The sequence below is a fragment of the Macrobrachium rosenbergii genome, chromosome 32 (genome assembly GCF_040412425.1).
Source record: "Macrobrachium rosenbergii isolate ZJJX-2024 chromosome 32, ASM4041242v1, whole genome shotgun sequence".
Classification (NCBI taxonomy): Eukaryota; Metazoa; Arthropoda; class Malacostraca; order Decapoda; family Palaemonidae; genus Macrobrachium; species Macrobrachium rosenbergii.
This window is the reverse complement of record NC_089772.1, coordinates 12,589,125-12,614,124: the sequence shown is the minus strand read 5'-3', so window position 1 is coordinate 12,614,124 and position 25,000 is coordinate 12,589,125. Positions and strand designations below refer to the sequence as shown.

General features: G+C 40.3%; 1 protein-coding gene and 1 long non-coding RNA gene across 2 annotated transcripts in view; one reads left to right on the top strand and one right to left on the bottom strand.

Annotated features, from left to right (window-relative positions):
- The window catches only part of LOC136855700 (uncharacterized), a 40,466-nt gene extending 21,190 nt beyond the window's left edge, over nt 1–19,276 (bottom strand). The window contains exon 1 of the long non-coding RNA XR_010858105.1: nt 18,303–19,276. This is a non-coding gene — a long non-coding RNA (uncharacterized lncRNA). The remainder of the gene's footprint in view (nt 1–18,302) is intronic.
- Nucleotides 1–25,000, top strand: part of LOC136855697 (caspase Dronc-like) — a 429,110-nt gene that overhangs the window by 123,860 nt on the left and 280,250 nt on the right. The window lies entirely within an intron of this gene.

Sequence of the window (25,000 nt, the reverse complement as noted above, 5' to 3'; positions counted from 1 at the left end):
TTATCATAATCGAGCCGTGAATAAAAACTAGAAAATGGAAAAAAGAGAAGTAAATGGAAAAACAAAAAAATGGTAAAAACAAAAAATGGAAAAACAAAAAGTGGAAAAACAAAAAGTGGAAAAAACAAAAGAAAATGGAGAAGCAAAAAGTGGAAAAACAAAAAGTGGAAAAAGAAAATGGGAAAAACAAAAGAAAAAATGGAAAAACAAAAGAAAAAAAATGGAAAAACAAAAGAAAATGGAAAAACAAAAAAAAATTTAAAAACAAAAAGTGGAAAAAAGAAAATGGGAAAAACAAAAGAAAAAAAGGAAAAACAAAAGAAAATGGAAAAACAAAAAAAAATGGAAAAACAAAAAGTGGAAAAAAGGAAATGGAGTAAACAAAAGACTAAGGAAAAAGCCAAAAGAAAATGGGAAAAACAAAAGCCTGAATGACGGAATGAAGAAACCCATCAAAACAATAAACAGATGAATAAACTTATGAATACTTGAACTGAATATAGCATATAGGCCAGAGGCCAAGCACTGGGACCTATGAGGTCATTCAGCGCTGAAACGGAAATTGACAGTAAAAGGTTCGAGAGGTGGAAAGTCAGATAGAAGAAAGAGGATATATATATATATATATATATATATATATATATATATATATATATATATATATATATATATATATATGTATGTATGTATGTATGTATGTATGTATATTGTATATGTGTGTGTATGTGTCTGCATGTGCGTGTGTGTGTACTGCTAACACCCGTGTAATGAACTTGAAAGACGTTGGGTTAGCCAATGAAACAGAACATATCGCAATATCAAACGAACATATCGATGTATAATAAAGATGCTTTAAAACCAAACAAGAACTCTTAGAGCAAGCCTGGTCTCATTGCTCTGTTAGCCACGACGCGTATGAATCAAGGAGGACGATATACCAGCGAGAAGGCTATTCGTTCTGCTCGGCTCCACGTATCAAATGAGATTTCATAGAACCATTGTCTCATCACCGCGTGAAATCGATGGCAACTTCCACTGGTTATTAAGCCAGCATCACAGTCCATTACGGGAATAACCAGTCCTTGCGGAGGGATGGCTTGTTGGCGTTTTCCCGAGATGTAACCGAGTACCGGGACCTTTCCCTGAACAAAGCGGGACGCCATATCTTAACCTAACCTAACCTAATCTAGGGACACGGCAAAAAAACCGGGGGCTGGTGTAATACTAGCAAACATCGCGGCTGCTTCATATCTCACAGAATTATTAATTGATTGAGACTCTTCGTTAAATATGATATCGTCTGTGTTTACGGACTGAGGGAGAAGACAATATTATTATTATTATTATTATTATTATTATTATTATTATTATTATTATTATTATTATTATTATTATCACAAACCACATAGAAGACTGCAATTTATTATTATTATTATTATTATTATTATTATTATTATTATTATTATTATTATTATTATTATTGTTATTCATAAGATGAACCACATTTATATAGAACAAGCCCACAGAGGCCAATGACATGAAGTTCAAGCTGCCAAGGATCATAGTGTTCATTTGAAGAAGTAACAAATGGTAACAAGAAATGCAGAGAGATATAGTACTTTACCGACCAAATGTCGCATCGTGTGAGAAAAAATGATGAGTCATATCTCTTTTGGAAAAGCCAAAGCGATGAAACTGATATGCCAAAAATAAACTTAATTTTTATTGCGTATGACGGCGATAAGTTAACAAACACCAGTTGCACACGTGCCGGTGTGTACTTTCCTTTCCCCGCAAGCACCTGGTTTGTGTATGTTAGAGGAAATAAGATTTACTTCGTACACAACAAGTAGGAAGCTAAATGTTATTCACGAATAAAGATATAAAACTATGAGGAAAAAGCTATTTATTGATCCGTACACTAAAATGACGCGGAAGCGTCGAGGCGCAGCGTTTTTTGGTCAAGAAAGGGGTCAACCAACCTCAGAAACTTTTTGGTCAAGAAAGGGGTCAACCAACCTCAGAAACTTTTTGGTCAAGAAAGGGGCCAACCAACCTCAGAAACTTTTTGGTCAAGAAAGGGGTCAACCAACCTCAGAAACTTTTTGGTCAAGAAAGGGGTCAACCAACCTCAGAAACTTTCTGGTCAAGAAAGGGGCCAACCAACCTCAGAAACTTTTTGGTCAAGAAAGGGGTGAACCAACCTCAGAAACTTTTGGTCAAGAAAGGGGTCAACCAACCTCAGAAATTTTTGGTCAAGAAAGGGGTCAACCAACCTCAGAAATTTTTGGTCAAGAAAGGGGTCAACCAACCTCAGAAACTTTTTGGTCAAGAAAGGGGTCAACCAACCTCAGAAACTTTTTGGTCAAGAAAGGGGTCAACCAACCTCAGAAACTTTTTGGTCAAGAAAGGGGTCAACCAACCTCAGAAACTTTTTGGTTAAGAAAGTGGTCAACCAACCTCAGAAACTTTTTGGCCAAGAAAGGGGTCAACCAACCTCAGAAATTTTTTGGCCAAGAAAGGGGTCAACCAACCTCAGAAACTTTTTGGTCAAGAAAGGGGTCAACCAACCTCAGAAACTTTTTGGCCAAGAAAGGGGTCAACCAATCTCAGAAATTTTTTGGCCAAGAAAGGGGTCAACCAACCTCAGAAACTTTTTGGTCAAGAAAGGGGTCAACCAACCTCAGAAACTTTTTGGTCAAGAAAGGGGTCAACCAACCTCAGAAACTTTTTGGTCAAGAAAGGGGTCAACCAACCTCAGAAAAGAAACGTGAAAGGTGCATTTTTCTCTTTATTACTGTGCCGTTAAAGAGGCTGGTATAGCACCATATTAAATCTGATGCTGAGATAATCTAGCATTTATGTCAAAGCAACCCCAACCCCCAAAAACAAAATGAAAGTTGTTCATTCGAGCATTTAGCACGATAACCAACTATCTGAGAAACTCAGTAAATTCACCACTTCCTATTTAATACAGCCGAGAGCCGCCAGTCACTATAAACACAAATCAGTTTTTCACCAAGGAGTCAGCGATGAAACAGTGGGGAACACAGAAGAAAGAGAATACAATTATGTACCCATAAATCTACTTACATAAATGCGCCATACTTTTATGATATGTAAAAATATGGAAGTGGGAATTGATATGTAAATATGCCACCAATGATATGTAACCACAAACCCAAATATCCCTCTCACGTTGCAGAACTATTTATTCTTCTGGGTAGATGACCAGTGAGCTTTTGATGCAGACTTTCAGTTTTCCATTCTGTCACATTTGAAAGGGTATATCGAGGAGTACTCGACCACATTCATTACCCCGTTACTCAGTTCCCTTTTAGTGTGCCCTTGGGCAGTGGTACAAAGTGGAAATGCGTTTTTCTACCCGACATACCCTTCAGCGCGCGTGTGTGTGTGTGTGTGTGTGTGTGAGTTTGCCGCCTCTTACCTCCAAAATACAGATCTTTCTTTTCCTGTGATTGTTTTATGACATACGGATCTTTAGAGCAGTGTACAGCATTAAATCATCTGAGCTACTAGAAGATTGGATAATGCAGGTTCAAGAATTTAACATAAAAACAAATACGTATATATATATATATATATATATATATATATATATATATATATATATATATATACATATGTGTGTATACATATATATACACACACACGCACACACATATATATATACATATATATATATATATACATAGAGAGAGAGAGAGAGAGAGAGAGAGAGAGAGAGAGAGAGAGAGAGAGAGAGAGAGAGAGAGAGAGAGAGAGAGAGACGGCTTCAAATGTTTAAATGAAGTGCATTCAAGCATTTAAAATCCCGTTTGATGGAGATGACATCAATTACCCCACAGTGTCAATACGTTAAGTGAATTCTGCCATCCCTCCTCCTTCATTCGAACGGCCCGTAAAAACACACCTGTCCCGTAGACACGTAAGGCCGGAATTCCCTTAGCAACAAATGACGGTCGCCAGGTTACCTTGACAGTCTCGTCCCGTGAATTTCAGTACTTTGGGACTAGATGCTAAAGCCTTTTCTCTCACGGTCGATGAGCGATACTCACCAAATTAAGATGGGAACAGAATGAATTAGGAAAGAGCAAACACTGAGAGAGAGAGAGAGAGAGAAGAGAGAGAGAGAGAGAGAGAGAGAGAGAGAGAGAGAGAGAGAGAGAGTGTAGGGTTAGCGAGGGAGGCCACAATACCTCCATAAGTCACCCTGGAGAAGGACGCCAGAAGGGCGTAAGGCACGCGAGGATCGGCTTGAGGGATGATATCATTAATGCTTTTGGACTGATGCATTGTTTGAAATTATCAGGCAAGATCTCCCACGGGTTAAAGGCCAGCGCTCGGACTGGTGGGAAACATAATTCAGACATTAACAGTTTTCGAGAAGGGAGACGAAATAACATTGGGATAATGATGGGGAAAGGACTGACTGAGTATATATATATATATATATATATATATATATATATATATATATATATATATATATATATATATATATATATATATATATATATAGTGTGTGTGTGAGAGAGAGAGAGAGAGAGATCAGGCTTTGAGGCTCTTCTTTTTCTTAACCCGTCATCGACATGTGCGGGCAAGAGGGACGTAAGGCTTCTCACATCACAATGCAAGGGCGATCCGCGCGCGCGTCTCAATTCGTCATGGACTCTTACCGCCGCCTTCGTCCCCGACTCAGGCGCATGTTTGGATTTCCCCCCTTGATTACAGATAAAGCCTAACCCATACAAGGCATTATACAGCTAAAACACAATCTATGTGAGGCTTGAGCCCCGCTGTTACATTACAAATATGGAAATACGGGGGAAAAAAAAAATAAAAAAAAGCTACGTCTCTTTTATCTCTCTCGTCACGGACGCACATCCGAGCGGAGTGGCGGGTTTCGGACACACCGGCCAGTGTGGGTTGCGATGGTTGTTCTCCGGCGGTACGATAATTTGTTTTACGCTGTTATCAGGGGAGTTTAGTTAACACCCTATTCTCTACGAAGACGTCCTTGAAGGCCTCGCAACTCGTGTGTGCGCGCGCGCGCGCACACTCACTCACACAAAAACACACACAACAAACAGGAGACCTTTTCATCCGCTGCCATCCTCCAAAAAGGGAACGCGCCTGACAGAACTGAGGATTAGCGATCGCGTAAGTGGTCGTATTAACTAATGATTGCAACGTTGATGAGAGAAACAATATTCATGTCTGAAACAAGAACAAAGTCCTTTGAGTGACATTCTGTATGAATTCGGGAGAAAAAAAAATAAATAAATAAAAGGTCCTCGTTGATTCCCCTGGTGCAGGAGTAGAACAAAGGAAGGGTAATCCTTGGCCATTGTCAACCTATCAACATCCGCTTACAGGCCACCATCCAAGTCGACAGCGGCAGAAGCACGGCTCGGTCGAGACCTTTATCGCGGACCCCTTTTATATCAATGAGTGGCTCCATATTAATATCCTTCGCCCTGCTCTTGGCCCAAGGTCAGTCAGTGCGGGGATCGGCTTCGCTGGAAGGCTCGGTAACAGCGGCATACTGCGAGGAGGTCCTCTGGAACCCTCGGGTGTTCGTTCTGTCGACTGGGAACTGGAAGGGAAACCCTGGTCCTCCTCCTCCTCCTCCTCCTATTCCTCCACCTTCTCCTCCTCCACCTCCACCTCCTCCACCTCCACCTCCTCCTCCACCTCACAAACCACACAAGACACCAGTAAAAAGAACTGTCTCGTATCTTTGCAACGGCCCTTCGTAGTTTATTGTTGTCTGACCAGCTTCCCTCGTTGCCTTCTGCGTGATTTTTCATGTGACGTTAAAAAAAAAATTATGAAACGAGAAAAACTGAATTAAACACATCATACCGATTTCTTCGAACTGATGTGAAGTAAGAGAGGTTGTAACAGTCTGCGCCCGTGACACATCCGAACGCCCACCCATACCCACAAAAGCGTCTAGGATCGACAACCCCACCGAGTTGGGCAATGAAATCAGTGGACCTGGGGCAAGCCAATGGTCGGAGCGAACCGAAAGAAGGGACTCATAAAACAAACAGAACGACAAGGAGATTGGGCGGGTAACAAGGGCCCACGGGCGTATTTCAAGTGTAAACAAATAAATCGAAGTCATGCAGGCGGATAATTATTGCTTTGGACGTGCATGCGCGGCCCTCGTTTTGAATATTCCTCATGACTGATGAGGAGGAGAGAGAGAGAGAGAGAGAGAGAGAGAGAGAGAGAGAGAGAGAGAGAGAGAGACACGTAATCACTGGCTGACGACCACCCCGGAATAATCGTTTGTTACGATAATTATGAGTACTGTAATCGTTATCATCGACGCAGTATATATCGCCCTGATTGAAGGTGAAAAAAAACAGTGTCCATTGCGTTAATCAAGAAATATGAATGCTGATTATATTTCTGACGAACGGAAGGCGCGATCGTAAAGTTTCAATTTATTGTCAGCAAGGCTCGAGTCATTCATGCAGAAATTCTGAAATTATATTAAAAATGCGCAAACAACACCAGGAAGAAATTCATGCAGTAAAATGCGTACGCCAAATGCCAAGAGGAGAGAGTTTCCCACCTCACTGATTTTTGAAATTCAGTGAGAAAGACAAGATCACATTCACTTTTGTTGTGAAAATGAAATGTATAGTATCATGCTCTAGCTGAACACACCCCTGCGTCTGTAATCTGAAGATGCTTTAGCGATGACTTGATTCATTCATTACAAACACTTGTGACACTCAACACGGTCCCTTCCCTTGAGACAGCCCCCCCCTGGTAGAGTCAGGGCACCTGTAAGTGCTATGGCATTTGAGCGGATGTTCCTGGGGCCCCCCATTCATGGGTAAGGAAGTGGCGTATGGTAGCGTATAGTCTACCCCTGTTCGTCATACCATGCCCACGCCCACATGCCATACATCAAAAATGGTATACCGCCACACGCCCGTAAGTAACCCTCCCGCCCGTCTCCGCGACATGCCAGCCACCGTGGGCGACCACGACGGGTGACTGTCACATGGGCGAGGGCCCTCACTCACTCACTCTCTCTCTCTCTCTCTTTTCTCTCCCACGGGCGGGTCCCTAGGCCTGCCCCTCCCTTAACCCACTCACTGACTAGTCGAGCACTCACTTGTAGGGGGTCGGCGATGGGCGCTGCTCCTTGAGGGCGAGAGAGGCTGGAAGGAAGATGCTCACTTTTGAGGACTGCAAGATTTGGGCCGTAATGCAGGCGTTGCAGTGTGGGGGATGCACTAAGCGAGGCGGCTATGCTGACCCGTGGTAGCGGGGAATTCACAGTATAATGTATGTACATGGGACAAGGGAGACAACTGCGTCCCTCCTCTTCGTGACTCCGCCCTCGGGGGGGGAATCCGCGGCTGCGATTGGCCGTCCGCGCGAGGTCGCTCCGCCCCGCGCAATCTGCACGCCCCTCTATTGGCTTATTTGAATGACGTCGTTGAACAGTAGCCGCTATTGGTAGCAGTTTCAGCAATCATTGTCATGGTGGCGTAATGCATCCTATGATAGGTGGGTCGTGTAGGAAGACCCCCAGGTTCCCCGTCTGTGTCAATGAGGTCAGGATGTAGGGAGGGGCAGCGGCGGCAGCCTGGGTCACCTCCGAAGAAGAATTCTTTCCCTCAACCTTTCCAGGATTCCTTCCACAGGGGCTAACCGGGTGGTCTCTGACAAAGATCCAAACGCACTCACAAACGCATATACATACATACATACATACGTACATACGGACATACATACACACGTACACGTGCTTCATGGTCGCAAATGTCTTCCCATTTCTGATTAAAAAAACTCTCTCTCTCTCTCTCTCTCTCTCTCTCTCTCTCTCTCTCTCTCTCTCTCTCTCTCTCTCTCTCTCTCTCTCTCTCTCGTTTCTTTAATTTCATGTAAGATTTTAAGTCATTGGGGCCTGAAATACGTAACATAAAAATAAAATTGTAATTACATTTTATCCCTGAGAAAGCAAAGATGTGCTGAAAAAATTCTCTTGAAATATACAAAAAAAAAAAAAAAAAAAAAAACTGGAATTTCTAAACTAGAGAATTCAACAAAAACCGAAATAGTACATTTCGAATTCACAAATAGCCGAAAACGTCTCGAACATACGCATAAACAAACGCAGAGCGCGCGCAGTGGTGTAGATTGCTAGCTTCCCCGAAACACAGAAATCACAGTTAACAAAGCAATGCTTAATCCTCCCCAGTTTTCGTGATTATTTCTCTCTCTGAAGTGCGTGGCAAATTTTTTATCTGTAAGTCAAAGTTGCGCCCTCCGTAGGGTAAGGACAGATTATTATTATTATTATTATTGTTATTATTATTATTATTATTATTATTATTATTATTATTATTATTATTATTATTATTATTATTATTATTATTATTGGAGATACAAATCCACTGTTATGTATATGTACATATATTTAAAGATAAAGCTGTACAGATTTATCTTTAAATATTTGTATGTATACATAACTGGATTTGTTTATCCAATAATAATAATAATAATAAATCATCATCATCATCATCATCATCATCATCATCATCATCATCATCATCATCTGTACAGATTTATCTTTAAATATATGTACATATACATAATTATGGATTTGTTTCTCCATGTTACTGTGCTACTATATATGGGTATTTTTTGATTAATTAATTATTATTATTATTATTATTATTATTATTATTATTATTATTATTATTATTATTATTATTATTATTGTTGTTGTTGTAATATACGTCCACTCTGATGGAGTAATCCGAAAAGTCTTCCAAACTTCCATAAAAAGGAAAGACCACGTGTGAAAGGCAAAGAAGAGAGAATTGAGAATAAGATTATAAATAAAAATCTATGAGAAATGAAATGATCACTCAAGGATAACAATACTTAAACCCAGTATTGCTAAGGTCTGCGGCACGGAAGTCATGTCATGGATGACGATTTGAGCTCAGTAAATACCAACTAAGAATCATTCACAGGTATCTCGTTGTTGCACATGAAATGACGTACAGCTCCACGGATGCTACAGTCGATGACTTTAAGCAGGCGAATAAGTTGGTATGTTGAAAATTTGTCATTTTCAGCCATTCAGTCTTTGAGAGAGAGAGAGAGAGAGAGGGCATCCCTAAAGGATCAGTACTAAACTTTCTTCTTCGAGATGACAAATAATAATGAGATAAAGTCAGGTCTTTGTATACATCAGAATAAAAAACCAGTTTCAAAAAATGCCCAAGTGGAGAAATAAGGAGAGCCACTTAAGCCAGACAATGTTCAGTTCGTAAGGTCATTAATCACGGAGAGAAAATAAAGGTACTGAGACGGAAAAAAAATAATAATGATGGCATTCACTTTTTTTTTTTTTTTTTAAGTATTCGTCAGAGAGAGACGAAGAAGGGGAAGAACTCAGCAGCCCCCATGAGCGAGCTTCATCATACGTGTACCCTACAAGGACTGTATGGTGGTGACACTTCTCACCGACATTCTTGGGAGGTGACCCCACGGAGGCCGCATGCGTGGCTGTATATACTACCCGGTGTTTATTTTCATGCTGGGTTCGAGTTCGCCCACCCGGCTCTGCATGACGTCTCCTCCGCTCGTGGGAAAAAGTCACTTTCTTCCCCACTTTCCGTTATTGCTTTATCTTCTGGAGCCTCAAAGCTCCTCTAGTATATAAAGGAAAAACACTCACACACAAACAAACAAACAAACAGCTATAACCTCTGAAAACTTGACGTAATCAAGAAGGCAAGAAAAGCATCCTTCACCTCGAAGGCTCATTGCAAGGATTTCGGAGAAAGGCGTCTTCCGTAACACGGCCGACGGCGGTGGGAGCGTGGGAAAACGGTTCTGGCGGAAGACTAATATTTCCCCCCGGGGCAGAACCCACCTGTAATAACAGGCTGGCTTTACCTGTGTATGACAGGTGAGTTAAAGACACTCAGGTAAACGTCGTCGTCTCCAAATTAATTATGGTTTTTTTGAATGGGCTTGTTCTTTTTTTTTTTTTTTGTCATCGGTGTGGCAAGCTGCCAGTCGTATGTTAAATTTAATTTATGCCTATCGGAGGGACTCCTGTGCGCCTTATTGGATTTGAGGTAATAATAAACGATCATGGCCTACTGCATTAACACGTCAGCAGTGGAATTACTGTCTGCGGTTATTATTGGCTTTTAGTGTTCTGTAAAAGAAAACTATTGTGCCGGCTTTGTCTGTCCGTCCGCACTTTTTGTGTCCGCGCTTTTTCTGTCCGCCCTCAGATCTTAGAAACTACTGAGGCTAGAGGGCTGCAAATTGGTAAGTTGATCATCCACCCTCCAGTCATCAAACAACAAATTACAGCCCTCTGGCCTCCTCAGTAGTTTGTATTTTATTTAAATATAAAGTTAGCCAAAACCGTGCATATGGCAACGATTTGGGACAGGCCACCATTGGGCCGTGGTTAAGGTTTCATGGGCCGCGGTTCATACAGCATTATACTGAGACCACCGAAAGATAGATCTATTTTCGGTGGCCTTGATTATATGCTGTAGCGGCTGTACAGAAAAACTCGATTGCGCCAAAGAAACTTCGGTGCATTTTTACTTGTTTTTTAATGCAATACCATCTTGAAGGTTTGTTGTATGTAGAAAATAGGAGAAAGGCAGAGATCTGGTCTCGTTTACTGAAGTGAAGTGTGGATGGTGACTGTGAAATAAGAAACCTGGAGTCAATGTAAAGGCGATAAAAAGGTTTGAGTACTCGCAAGGGTGTATCACAGTAGTCTGACGTGATCGGTTCATGAGGAAAGCAAAGAGGAAGCTGAAACTGGTGAAGTGAGTGTATAATTCAGAAGTGAGAGGTCGAAAGGAAACACGGAAGACCTTGAAAGTTCGTGGTAGATTGAGATGAAAAGGAACTAGGAGCGATGGACCTTAATATACAGGAAGATGTAATAGTGTGCGGATGATAGAGGTGCATGACGTAGTGTGGGTGTAGGGCAGTCGACGTTCCACTGATGAGTCTTTTGTGTAGATTATGAAGCACAGCTAAAGTTGTGGAAGCTTTTTGCGCAGGAATTTGATCACGATTCAGATGATGAAGTGTGAATCCGGCGTTGGCTTTTTTGCTTTTTATTTTTTTTGGTCTCTAAGGCCACCCCCTTTCAGTAAAAAAAAAAAAAAACATACTTTGATAAATATATCTTTGAACGAGAGCATATTGATTTCAACAACATTATAGTCAAATTAACTAAAACCCGTTGGTGCTGATTCAGTCTTTCAGGAGAACAGATATTCTTTACCAGCGCGTATTACAGCATGTTTCTAAAACCATTTTTGTTACTAATTTTCATGTGCTAAATGCACATGATAGAATTATGTGCTTATTTGATTTGAGCTTTCTTTTTTTTTTTTTTAATGCTCACATACAGAAGACAGCTGAAGTGAATGAGAATTTGCTACTTCTTGCCTGCAGGGAGGGTACAATGATGGAAGAATTAATGAAGAAATGGTTAATAGTTTGAAAATTCCAAGAGTTTGGCAAGATTTTAATACAAAGCACATAAAACTGCTTTTATAGTTGAACAATGTCATGCTCTCTATACCACTGTTGGGTCTGGCTGGTACTTGGATGGGTGGCTGCAAAGAAAGTCAAAGGCTGTATGCATGTAAGCCCCTTGAGCATCTATGGGGTAGGGTGAGGGCTAGCAGCCTCACCCCAAAGGTGAAAAAGGCGCGTGGCAAATGGAGAGAGAGAGAGAGAGAGAGAGAGAGAAATTAAACTTTCTCTGCAGAGCCGAACATCTTTACATAATTTCAATCCCTTCTTGACAGGAACTTGATTTTGTTCCCTGCTTTTCTTTCGTCTCCTCCTCTCGCTTATCTGATTCCCTCCCTCCCTCCCCCTCTCTCCTCCTCCCTTTGAGTGACCCTCCCATCGCGTCCCTTTGAGGCATCCTGCACGTCTGGGATGGACCCGTGAGAAGAGAGCTTCCAGCATGACCCAGCAGCATTTTAGGCCTTCGACGGTTCCGCGGGGTCAGAGCCGTTATCGGCCTCTCCATCTTGACTCCTCTGCAATATTAATGAGCTCTTCCAAACCCTTTATCTAATCGTTTATCTCTCGGGACGCGTTGGAGGACAGCACGAGCGCGTCATGCGAGCGCCAGAGTAGTTAGAGAAAAACGTCCGGTTGGCTGGGAGGAGGAGGAGGAGCTCCTTCTCTTCCTAGGAGGAGGATTTTTTTTGGAAGGGCTTCTTCAAGTCAGGGTCTGATGCAGCGTGGTCTCTTCAAGAAGCTTTAACATGTCTTGAGCTTGTATTGTCTTCTAAAGGTAGTCTTACTCTTCGTTTTTCACGTTTTTTTTTTTGCGGCGTTTCTAATTGTTGTTATGTCTATTTGGGATTCTGAATACTTGTAGTCAGAAATGCTTGTATAACAAGATACTTAGATGGATATATCAATCCTGAGGCAAATTTAGATATGCATATATCAAGCCCATAATTATAATAATAATTAGTCTTCCAAAAGAAACACATTGAGGTCTTGCTTGCAAGTCAATTAGTGGTGTGATTATAATTAAAGAGGAGAGGGGGTGAACTTTCTATGAATAATAATGGGAAATGAGACGCGCTGGCAAAATTCTATAATCAATTTGAAATACGGATGAAAGTAGGGAATAAGCCTAACAGTTTTATGAGAAAACATGTAAAGAATAAAATATTCATTAAAGAAAACGACGTTTAAATTTTGTGTGAGAGAGAGAGAGAGAGAGAGAGAGAGAGAGAGAGAGAGAGAGAGAGAGAGAGAAAAGCTAGCATTACCTCGTCGAGGACGTCGCGTCTTTTAATTACATGATGATATCCATTTTGACGGAGAACTAATATCTCACTCCTAATAATTATGACCCACAACTGTCGACTAACAGCTAGATACATAACTCACTGATTTGGTCAGTAAGAGATGTTATATTTTTTCGCAAACGCGCCCATACCGTTCCATTTCTTTACCCACTCCGGGATCGGACTGGGGTCGGTCTCCGAACGGGGTGTACTCGCTCATGACATTGAGAGAGAGAGAGAGAGAGAGAGAGAAAATGGCCTCTTCCTTTCTGTTCACTCTTCCCCGACCGTAAACTGTATCCCTGATAAGGATTTGTGCCTACGTATTGATCTTACGAGGAAGAAGAAGAGCATCCTCCATCCTATCCATCAGGAGGAAAGCTTGCCCACCTGTGGTACTCCTCCCCGTCTCCCATCCCTCATCCCCCACCCACCACCCCCTCCCACACCCCTCCCGCTGAAGTATCTCGGTGTCTCATCAAGTGCAATCTAAATGAGTATCAGCTAACCTGTCTTTGATCCTTGGGCAGGGCTAATCCGGCGGTGCCTTAGAACCAGGTCAAAGGGAAAGTGGCCTCCTCCTGCCCGTCCCTCTGGAGGAGGGATCGAAGGTCTCACTTAAAGGGAGTGACTACTATATGGCCCGGCTCAGGGACCTTCCTCCCGAAAGTCCTTCGGGGATTATTTTTATACTCTGGTTTTAAGAGCTCGGGGAAAATCTTCGCGCTTGGCTACTCACTCGGAGAATCGGATGCGCAGTCCTTCACTGAGCTTGGCCGAGAGAGAGAGAGAGAGAGAGAGAGAGAGAGAGAGAGAGAGAGAGAGAGAGAGAGAGAGAGAGAGAGAGTAGCTTAGAGGCAGGCTGTCTTGACTGAATTTTTAATATATATATATATATATATATATATATATATATATATATATATATATATATATATATATATATATATATATATATATATATATATATATATATATATATATATATATATATATATATATATATATATATATATATATATATATATATATATATATACACACACACATATGTATATATATATGTATATATATATATATATATATATATATATATATATATATATATATATATATATATTTATGTATATATATATATATATATGCTATATATATATTTATTGATTTATATATTTTATGGCCTCCTGAAAACACCTGCGTTCGAAATTCATCATCAACAAATTGATAAGGTTTTTTTTTATATAAAACTTCAATACGAATAAACAACAGCTACTGAAAACCAATTTCTTTTACTTGAGAATTTTTGTGATTTGATTTGAACTAAGTTGGAACAATTGAAAAGGAAAAAGATCACAAAAATTCTCAAGCAAAAGAAACTGGTTTTCAGTAACTGTTGTTTATCCGTATTGAAATTTTTTTTTTCCTCGATAAAGATTACATTCATTTGGCATATTACTTTGCATTTTCAGCGTCAGTATTTGTAAAGTTTTCACCTAACATAACTATACAACGTCATTAGATGTATACAGTGATTCTCCACTAACTGAAATTTCGCAAACAGATACTATCTGATCCGTTATATCTTTTTGGCAGTCACTTTTAAATTAACTTATTTTGATTCCTCTCCTTATTCAGACAATTTTTTTTTCGGCGATTTTACTTTTTTTCGTGTTTCTATAATAATTTTCCTCCTTATCTTGACTCTGTTTCTTATATGTTTCTTATACTTAGATTCAAGAATCTGTTCTTGGGCACCGCCTTCTCATGCTTAATATGTATATCCAGTCCATCATTTTCGCTTTATTGTAAGTTCTGTCTATTTTTATCTGCTCTTTTTAGTCCTCTATCCAATCGTCTTCATCTCCTGCTTCTATTGTCTTTTTAACTGCGCTTTTCGCCTCTCGTCCGTCACCTACTCCTCCTCCCCCTCCTCCTCCCCTTCCGAGGACCGGACAGGCGTCGCGCGCAGGTACACAGAAACCCATTACGGCGTTTCTCGCATGAGGGGAAACGACACCGATGCCCACTTTGGTCAGAGGGTGCCGCAGCTTAACACCTCCTCGCCCGCTTATCCGAAAGGAATCTATCTCCCTTTTCCCTCGGCCGTATCCTTCCCGAACCTTAATCCCGCCGCCGCGCGTTTATCTTATTCCTTCGCCTCGATCCTATCGGGGCGAAGATCTGCCACGGAAAACCACTAGTTGGCCCAACCCGGCCTCTTTTGTGTCATCATCCTCTGCGTTCCTGATTGATTTTGGCTCTCTCTCTCTCTCTCTCTCTCTCTCTCTCTCTCTCTCTCTCTCTTTGCATAGTCTTGATTATCCTCTTGACCCTTCACGTCGCATACGTGAACATCTTAACGTATGACGTTTGTTGCAGAAGATGACAGGGATGAAGACGGGACTTTCAGGAAAGAAGAAACGAATCGGGGAAGTCAAAAGTAAAAAAAAAATAAATAAATAAATAAAATAAAGCAATTGGTCATCTATACACAATGCAGCAAAGAAAACCAGGGCATTCTTTGACCCAATCGTTTTAATTTGGTATTCGAGAACAAACGTTTTTGACAGCGAAATATAAAGAAAAAGTAACGCACCTCCGGAAAATATTCCTTTCGTCGAAATTTGGCAAGAGTATAAAAATGCGTTTTAACACGGTCGATGATTTTGAAAATGGTGTCTGGACCACCCACCGACGAAGCGCTGACAACTCCACTGCACAGAGAGAGAGAGAGAGAGAGAGAGAGAGAGAGAGAGAGAGAGAGAGAGAGAGAGAGAGGCGACCATATAAGCAAACGGGTTGCAGCTGCGCATTTCGCTTGGCAGCTGTCAACGTCAGAAAATGCCCGATACTGAAGTAATTCCTTCATAGAGAATCTAAAGTTCCTTCAGAGCAATCGTATTAGGCTGCGTATAACTAACCGCAAACTGCAATTTACCCTAATGCGGATAGCAACGAAAATGACAGACAGAAAATCTTACAAAGTCGCGTACCAGACTGACCTTCAGGCAAGGAACGATTGCATTCTTGACTATTAAAAGCCTTTTATCATCTTACATTTCCGAATATTATTAGCCTTCAATTGTCTTCCTCCACTCCGCGATATTTCGAAATCATTTTCACAGAGTCATGAGTTAGTTATGCAAGATTTTCAAGATCAGGAATCGTAGTTAGAATGTGTTGGGAAAAATATCGAGGGGATGTTTTTTTCAATTTCTTGAGTTGCACGTTTTCAACATGAGGTTGCGGGACTTTTGGAGCCAAACATCGGCTATTTATAGGGCAGGAGGCGCTGCAAATCAAATAAAAGCATGCGAGACGAAGTTACCAATAAGAGAACTCTTAGCACTTTTTTTATATGTGTCTGAAGGGAAGTAGGCAAGTAAGGATCGCATGTAGCTGGGAGAAGTTTGATATTATTATTATTATTATTATTATTATTATTATTATTATTATTATTATTATTATTCTATGGTTTTAGGGCCACTCTAACAAAGTTGACTGAACAACACTGATGCGTTTCAGGCGATCCTCCTACACTATTTCCATTTTTTCATGAGAAACTGTCAAAATTCTGTTCTGAAAAACCCTTGCAGTGTGGCAATATTATTATTATTATTATTATTATTATTATTATTATTCAAAATATGTGAGCATCCACGTAGCATAAGTCTGGGTTAACTGACATTCAAAGCAAGCTCTATAACGCAATAAAATGCGATAATATTCTTCTTTGTCGGTCGTAGTGAGTCCAGAGGTTCAAAAGGGCCTATCATCATTCCTTTTAACACTTGACTTCCTTTTGAGCAAAGGCCAGTGCTGGCATAAGACCGGCTGAATCTAAACCAGCCAACAACGTAGACGTTAAAATAACGAGAATATATTAAATAAATAACAATACAGTTACAATCGAGAAACGAACGAGTTTTAAGTCTGTTCGGTTACCTGCGTGATTGAGAACTGATTACAGAACCAGGCGATTACGTTATGGGACCTACCGGGTAAGGGCAGATTTTTATCAGCAGAATAACAGTGGAGGAAGCAGTTCATTAATCTGTCATTCGATCAAGAAAAGAGGGGAAAACTGTTATTACGGACTTGATGGCGATCTCAATGGTATTACCTGAGCAAGGGCGGAACTAAATCGTACACTTAGAGAGTAAAGTTACTGAAGGGCTCGGTTCAAAGCACTGAAAATATGAGGTATAGAGAAGCTTCGTGAACAGCGTGTTTGACGAACAGTAAGAATCTACTTCATGTTGTCGCTGAGTAGAAAATACCGCAGCACGTCGCCGCTCACACACACACACACACACACACACACACACACACACACATATATATATATATATATATATATATATATATATATATATATATATATATATATATATATATATATATATATGAACATATGATTGTGTGTGAGCATTCACACATGAATATGTATATATACACACAACACATATATGCGTAACATTTATACATATATATACATCCATACATACACACATATGTATATAGTTATGTATATATATATGCGTGTGTGTATGGTGTGTGCGCGTGCGTGTGTGTGTGTGTGTGTTCGCGTGTGTCCGCGAGCACGGGAGTGTGTCTTTTTGCGGGGTGTTTTGTTGTTGTGCAAACTAGCTAACAACTCTACGTAGAAAAAAATGCCATTTATGCCAATAAAATTGTTCTGGAAGCACTAGGCTACGTATTACGAAAATTAGCATGCGTCTTTACACATTTAATTTTGTATATATATATTAAACCATATCTTTTGAAAAAAACAGTATCTTTCTACCCACGCAAAACACCCAACACCAGACGCCTTGCCAAAAGTGCATTGTATCAGCGGATGGTCCAAGATATTAAAATACTAGTCTCCAGATCACTACGCCGATAAATTCTTATGCTGATAAATTGTGGGTTGTTTCCGAGGCTGCTCAGATTTATCTTTCCTCATGTCTCCCAAACAGTCACTCGCGTTTGAGGGACCTCGGTATCGCTTCTGTGTCATTCTGTTCTCAAAGTTTGATTTTAGAATGGACGACGCGCGACGTTCCCTGCCTTGGATTTCATGGGTTTGAAATTGTTGATATGTGCGTGTGTATGTTTGTATATATATGTATATACATATATATATGTGTATACGTATGTATAAACATATATATAAACATACACACATACAAACATACACCGTGTATATATATTATATATACATATATATAAATGTATGCACACACATACATATATATACATATACATATGTGTGTATGTATATATATATATACATATGCACACACAAATTATCCCGATTATATCGAGTATCAGGAGCACGCATTAGTTCAAAAGCTTCCCTAATATTTTCCACCCATTGCATAGCGCAATGTCTTGTTATCAAAACTTGAAAACACAACGCACCTGTGATTCCTCTTCATCTCGCGAGGCCTTACTAGATCAGCCAGCGGGCGCTACTATCCTAACTAGCTTAATGTACTTCCCTACTCACTTTCTTCTTCCGTACCTCCTTCTTGCTCATTGCTGCCGACGAAGCTTTAATTGACCAAAAGCAAATTCACTGCCCAGAGGTGGCGAATCACTCCAGAAGCGCAGCAACGAAGGTCTGGGGCTCTTGGGAGACGGCGACGGAAGAGGCCGAGGTGCTCCTGATCACTCTGGCTGCGTCCCTTCCTGAAGGAGGCAACGAATGGAAAACCACGTCTGTTTCTCTCCCTGTGGAAAGATCGCCACCCTCAGGTGTAGGCGTTTGTGCGTGTGGTGCTTCTGCCTGGCCACCTGCTGTCTGTCGTGTGCCCGCCTCCCGCAGCCTCTAAGCTGTGTGCAGTGTTGAAGCGGATGTGGCTTCGAGCTGACTTCATATGGGAACAATTTACGGGATTTACTGCGTGCCTGGGGCTTGACTTTCCTTGTTTCGTGATAAAGCCAACAGCCGGGGCGATAGTGGATAACGGGGAGTTGGAAGCTCAATGCCAAAGCTGGATGCTGGAGTCTCTCCACTGTCTCTCTCCCTCCCTCTCTCTCTCTCTTGGTCCTTTCAGTTTCCCCCGTCCCTCTTGTCCCCTGTGAGTGTCTCTCTTCTTCCTCCACCCTCTCTCCTGCTGCTCCTTCATCGCCCCCTCCTCCTCTTCCCCAGGGGTCTAGCTAAGCAGCAAGTCAGTATGACCACCCATTTGGTTTGTCCCCAAGAGTTGCTTCTTGGCCTTCCTAAAGCCAAGTTGCACCCCCATCCCCCTCCCCCTCCCCCCTCCTCTCTCCTCTCTCTCCCTCCAAGCTGTCCCTGGTGCGCTGACACCCTTACCCTCATTCTGCCCGAGGAATCCCTCCCACCCCGCACCCCCTTTGCACGCTGGATGGTCGGGCTGGGTGCTGATGCCTTGACTGAGCAATCCCTCGCCCCTTTCCTTCAACCCCCACAAAGTAAAAAGCTTTTCTTGCATCACAATTGCAGACTTTTGTTGTTGCCAAACTTTTGGTCATTGGAGACTTGCTCAACCACTTCTGGAACAGGTGGTGTCCTCTCTCTCTCTCTCTCTCTCTCTCTGTGTCTGGCTCTCTCTCTCTCTCTCTCTCTCTCTCTCTCTCTCTCTCTCTCTCTCTCTCGCGCAATACCTTCAGTCAACGTAATCATCATCTTGACTCCCCAAAAATTCTCGCATCTTTAATAAAACATCTTCCCGTAGAAAGAAAATCATTCTTGCTGCTTCTGACGTTCTGGCATATGACCTTCCTTCTATCACGTCTTCCGCCCGTTGAATCTCCCCATCATCCGAACGAACCTCTCAAGAAATCTATCATTTGAACAATTACTCAGTACCCCCATAACTACCAGTATCACCTTCACCAGCGTCTCTTAACCAGTACCACTACCACCAACTTGAACTCCTCAGAGGACCCTACCAACACAAACCACTCCCTCCAACGAAGGTCCGGGGGAAGAGCGTCCATGACTTGCCGAAAAAGAAACGACTTATTACGATGTAGAAGAGACCGTGTTCCATCACGGAGATGGTCTCTCAAGCATCATGGGGGGAAAAGGACAGAGGGAAAAGATACACACACATACACACACACATACACACACACACACACACACACACAAACAACAGCAACTATTTTTCCTTTATGCAAGAGAAGAAAAATGTTGAAGAGAGGGAGGGTTTTGAGATGCGCACGAGCAATGTAAAAAAAAAAAATGATTGAGGAGAGAAACTTGAAAATGCACAGAACGAACGTCTGATTTTTTTGAACACGTGATAAGATTGAAGAGAAGGAAAATCCAAAACAATGAGTGGAGAACTTAAATATACACACTTCCAACGAATGATGTTCTTGATATAAATTAAACTAGTTTACGAGAGGAGGAGGAGGAGGTACAAGTAAGTAATTTCAGTGGCCTCAATAGGCGGCTTTTGTTTGAAAAATAAAAAAAAAGGTGTTTACTAAGGGGCGTTTTTTTTATATAGAAATTATATAGCAAAGAGCGGATAATGAAAAAAAATATGAAACTAGTTGAAGAGAATGGGAAAAGAAGCAGATAATTTTGATGACCTCAATAGGTGGTATTTATCTTAAAAAATTGCCCTTTAAGGATTTTTTTTCATATGGAAAAAATCCCCCATTCTTTCACAACCTAGCCATTGCTGACCCTGAGGACGTATAATGCAAGGAGATAAAAAAAAATGATGAAGATTCGTTGTGCAAAGAGAGATTAAGCAATGTCTACGGCCCGGAAGCACCTAGAGCCGTAGAGCATCGTCAAGATTCCTTTGAAAAAGCAGTCGGACGTTGCATGAGCATGGCTGATGAATAAATGATGAAAATGCGAGGTTACAACGAGCTATCTTTAAAGATAATATACCTCGACAGATATGATAGCCTTACAGGCTCGTCGGTGTTACAAACAAGTGAAAAATGCGCCGAAGAAACGGGTTTTCTGTACATCGTATAATCAAGGTCACCGAAAATAAATCTTTCTGTGGTCTCGGTATATAATGCTGTACAGGCCTCGGCCTATGAAACTTTAACCACGATTGTGGCTATCATTAACCTTAAATAAGATAAAAACTTCTGAGGCCAGAGGGTTGCAATTTGGTATGTTTGATGACGGGAGGGTGGATGATCAACATACCAATTTGCAGCCCTCTAGCCTCAGTAGTTTTTGATATCTGAGGGCGGACAGAAGAAGTGCGAACGGACAGACAAAGCCGGCACAGCAGTTTCCTTTACAGAAAACCACCAAATTTAACTTTAATTTTCCTCTCCGTTTGGCCTCTTTGCTCCTCCATTATTTTCCATCATGTGGTCTTTTCTTTTTTCTGCCGTCGCAATATGACGCCATTCAGGAAAGACTGCACTTCTGTTGCATGCAGTTCCTTTCCAAAAACACCTGCCGCTCGCTCGCTCGCTCGCTCGCTCGTCTTAGCCCACCTCACCGTCAGTCCTCCCTAATGGAGTACACAAGGCGCGCAGTTGGGCCCTACATAAATACATTCGGTGCAGAAATTCCTGCCCGTCGTCGGTAATCTGTAATGGATGCTTTTATGAGTATTTCAGAGACTTGCAGCGATGCTTAGAAGAAGAAGAAGAAGAAGAAGAAGAAGAAGGAAAAAAGAAGGAAGAGCGACAGACACATCCGGGGAGCGGCGACGCTGTTAGCAATATGAGCCGAGATAAGCCGATGTGACAATCATGCACAAAACAAATAATTTTTTGCTCCTCTTCTCCTCCACCTCCTCCTCCTCCTCCTCCCCCTCCTCCTTCTCCTTCTCCTTCTCCTCTTCCCCCCCCTTTTTCTCTATATTATTGCAGCGACATACAAGATAATCCGGACTTTATAGCGACTTTTGTCCAAAGTTAAAATACCCAGCCGTACCTCCAGGTGATAAGGGCTCTCGTCATTGTTTTAACCTTCCGACGGCTCGGGTTTAGTGAACGTCGCTATCTCAGTACGTACAAGCATCTTACATTTATGGATACATTCACGTGTGCAAACGTAAATACATTCGGTCATGCATATGCATATAATATATATATATATATATATATATATATATATATATATATATATATATATATATATATATATATATATATATATATATATATATATATATATATATATATATATATATATATATATATATATGTATATATATATATGTGTGTGTGTGTGTGTGTAATGCGCATATGCTGAAATATATATAAGTATAAAGTAGGTAATGAGTAAGAGTTTATGTGCTTCATTTTATGCAATAATATCCAATTTATTCACTTACTGCAGATTTGTGGCGGTGGCAAATTTTATTTTACTAAATTTGTAAAGTTCCGCTTACTTTTAGTGTCTGTTGATAGTGATTGCAATATCCATTAATGAATCTTTATCTCTTTTTAGTCTTCTGAAAAGAAAACTATTGTGCCGGCTTTGTCTGTCCCTCCGCACTTTTTTGTCCGCACTTTTTTCTGTCCGCCCTCAGATCTTAAAAACTACTGAGGCTAGAGGACTGCAAATTGGTATGTTGATCATCCACCCTCCAATCATCAAGCATACCAAATTGCAGCCCTCTAGCCTCAGTAGTTTTTATTTTATTTAAGGTTAAAGTTAGCCATAATCGCGCTCCTGGCAGCTATATAGGACAGGCCACCACCGGGTCGTGGTTAAAGTTTCATGGACCGCGGCTCATACAGCATTATACCGAGACCACCGAAAGATAGATATATTTTCGGTGGCCTTGATTATCTCTGTAGCGACTGTACAGAAGTAGTTCTTAACGAGCGTCCATCATGAAACTACTCCGGTGAATTTTCTGATACAATTTGGTTAAATTTTTCTGTTCGTATAATTGTGTCCATTAAGAGGAAAGGGGAATAAAAACTAATGCACAGTACATCATTTTTAAATCTCCACTATAAACTGAAGCTGAAAGAAATGTATAGGAAAATATTGGATCTCCCCATCATTGTTTATTTGAAAATGTATTGCTTCTATGACGGCGAAATATTTTTTAAAATAATCTCGGGTTTTTTCTCTAGCCATAAACCTCAGTAACCTTCATGTTTTACTTATTAAATTCAAGATTTTATTCTTATTTACCTTTGTAATGGGAGAGACCGCTTCTTATTTATAAAGAATTCGTCGTGATGTAAAAAAAAAATAGATATATGCAAGATTTATGAAAATGTTTGAATTTTTTATATTCAGAACTTGACTATTTGTTTTCTTGCGTTTGGCTTGACTGAGTAGCCTACGATTCCTCTTAGAACATTATCTGGATGATTTTATGTTAATAGATGTCTTAAACTATATCTATCAAAAACAAGAGCCGAGAAAGGAATGAATAGAGAATTAATTAATGGAGAGATTAGCAGCAGTCTCCTCTAATCTTGTGTCTCGAAATTGGGTTTGATCACGACATAATCTGAAAAGCTGATCGTACGTGTATATTAAGGCTAGAATACCGGGAAACTTTTTTAGAATGCCTTGATGAAAGCGCCACACACTGACCTTTGAATGCTATGACATTATATGGCTTGACTCTGTTTTCGAGACATTGATACTGTGGTTCTCAACCAGGGGGGAATTCCCCCCTATGGGGGAATTTCAGGGGGGGCATTGTGACCATGGATTGGCAGGCTCAAACTGCCTCTAGGACCACACAAAACGCAGTGTGCGTCCGTCCGCACTACCGAGAGGTTACGCTGCCTGTGTTAGTATTTTGTTGCATATTATTTGGAATGCACCTTTTGAGGTAGACAATTTGGAAAGGGGGCGGTTGGGGGGTGGATATGACATTCTGACAAATGGTGAAAGGGTGTAAGAACCATAAAAGGTTGAGAACCACTGCATTAATAACATCAACTTCTGAGATGTAAATTTCCACCTGTTTCAAAATGGATTTATAGGTGGATATGCTTCCACGTAACTATGTTGGTCAAATTATGTGTTATGTCTTTATTGCATGTGACAAAATGACACAACCGTTCCGAAAATATTAACCTTAGACATAAAAAAAAATGACAGTTTTCAACAAATTCTAGGCGCGTTGACTTTGATGGGAAGATGGATTGACTCTTGATTGTCTCTCATATATTTTCTAACAAAATCTAGTTTTATCACAAGGTTTCCGTGCAGCTGGTTCCTTTACAGCCCCTTTAGATATAGATGCATCTTTTTTTTTTTACGAAGTTTTCACTAACAGGGTGTGGTCCTGCAGAGAAGGAAGCATATTGACCACTGACCACTGAAATTGATTCCCACCTTCGAGACAATATATGATGAGTCGTGGATGAGCCTATATATATACAATATATATATATATATATATATATATATATATATATATATATATATATATATATATATATATATATATATATATATATATATAAAAAATCTCGAAGGTTCATCCACGACACAGCAATTTAGGTGGGAATCACACCCTGCTAGGGAAAACTTCGTATTAAAAAAAAAAGATGCAGCCATATCCAAAGTAGCCATCAAGGAACCAGCTGTACGACAGCTGTGATGAGCTAGGTTTTGATAGAAAATATATGAGAGACAATCAAGAGTTCGTTCACCTTCCCATCAAAGTCAAAACGCCCTAAAATCAGTTGGAAACTGTCAATTTTTTTGTAATGTCTAAGGTTAATATTTACAGAACGGTAGTTTTAAATAAAGACATACAGCAATTCCCAACCTTTTTGGCTCATGCACCCTTTTGCCATTTGTCATTTGCATGTATGTATGTATGTATGTATGTATATATATATATTATATATATATATATATATATATATATATATATATATATATATATATATATATATATATATATATATATATATATATATATATATATATATACAGTATATATATATATATATATATATATATATATATATATATATATATATAATATATATATATATTAACTTTATCACATACACAATTGTTCTGTGCATTAGTAGAATTACTAAAAGGACCTCATTCAAACTGGATGGCATCTAATGGAGTATTCATTCAGAAAAAGTTACAAGCTTTGTCTAAGAGAGCTTGCAACTTTTTCTGAATAAATACTCCATTAGATACCATCCAGTTTGAA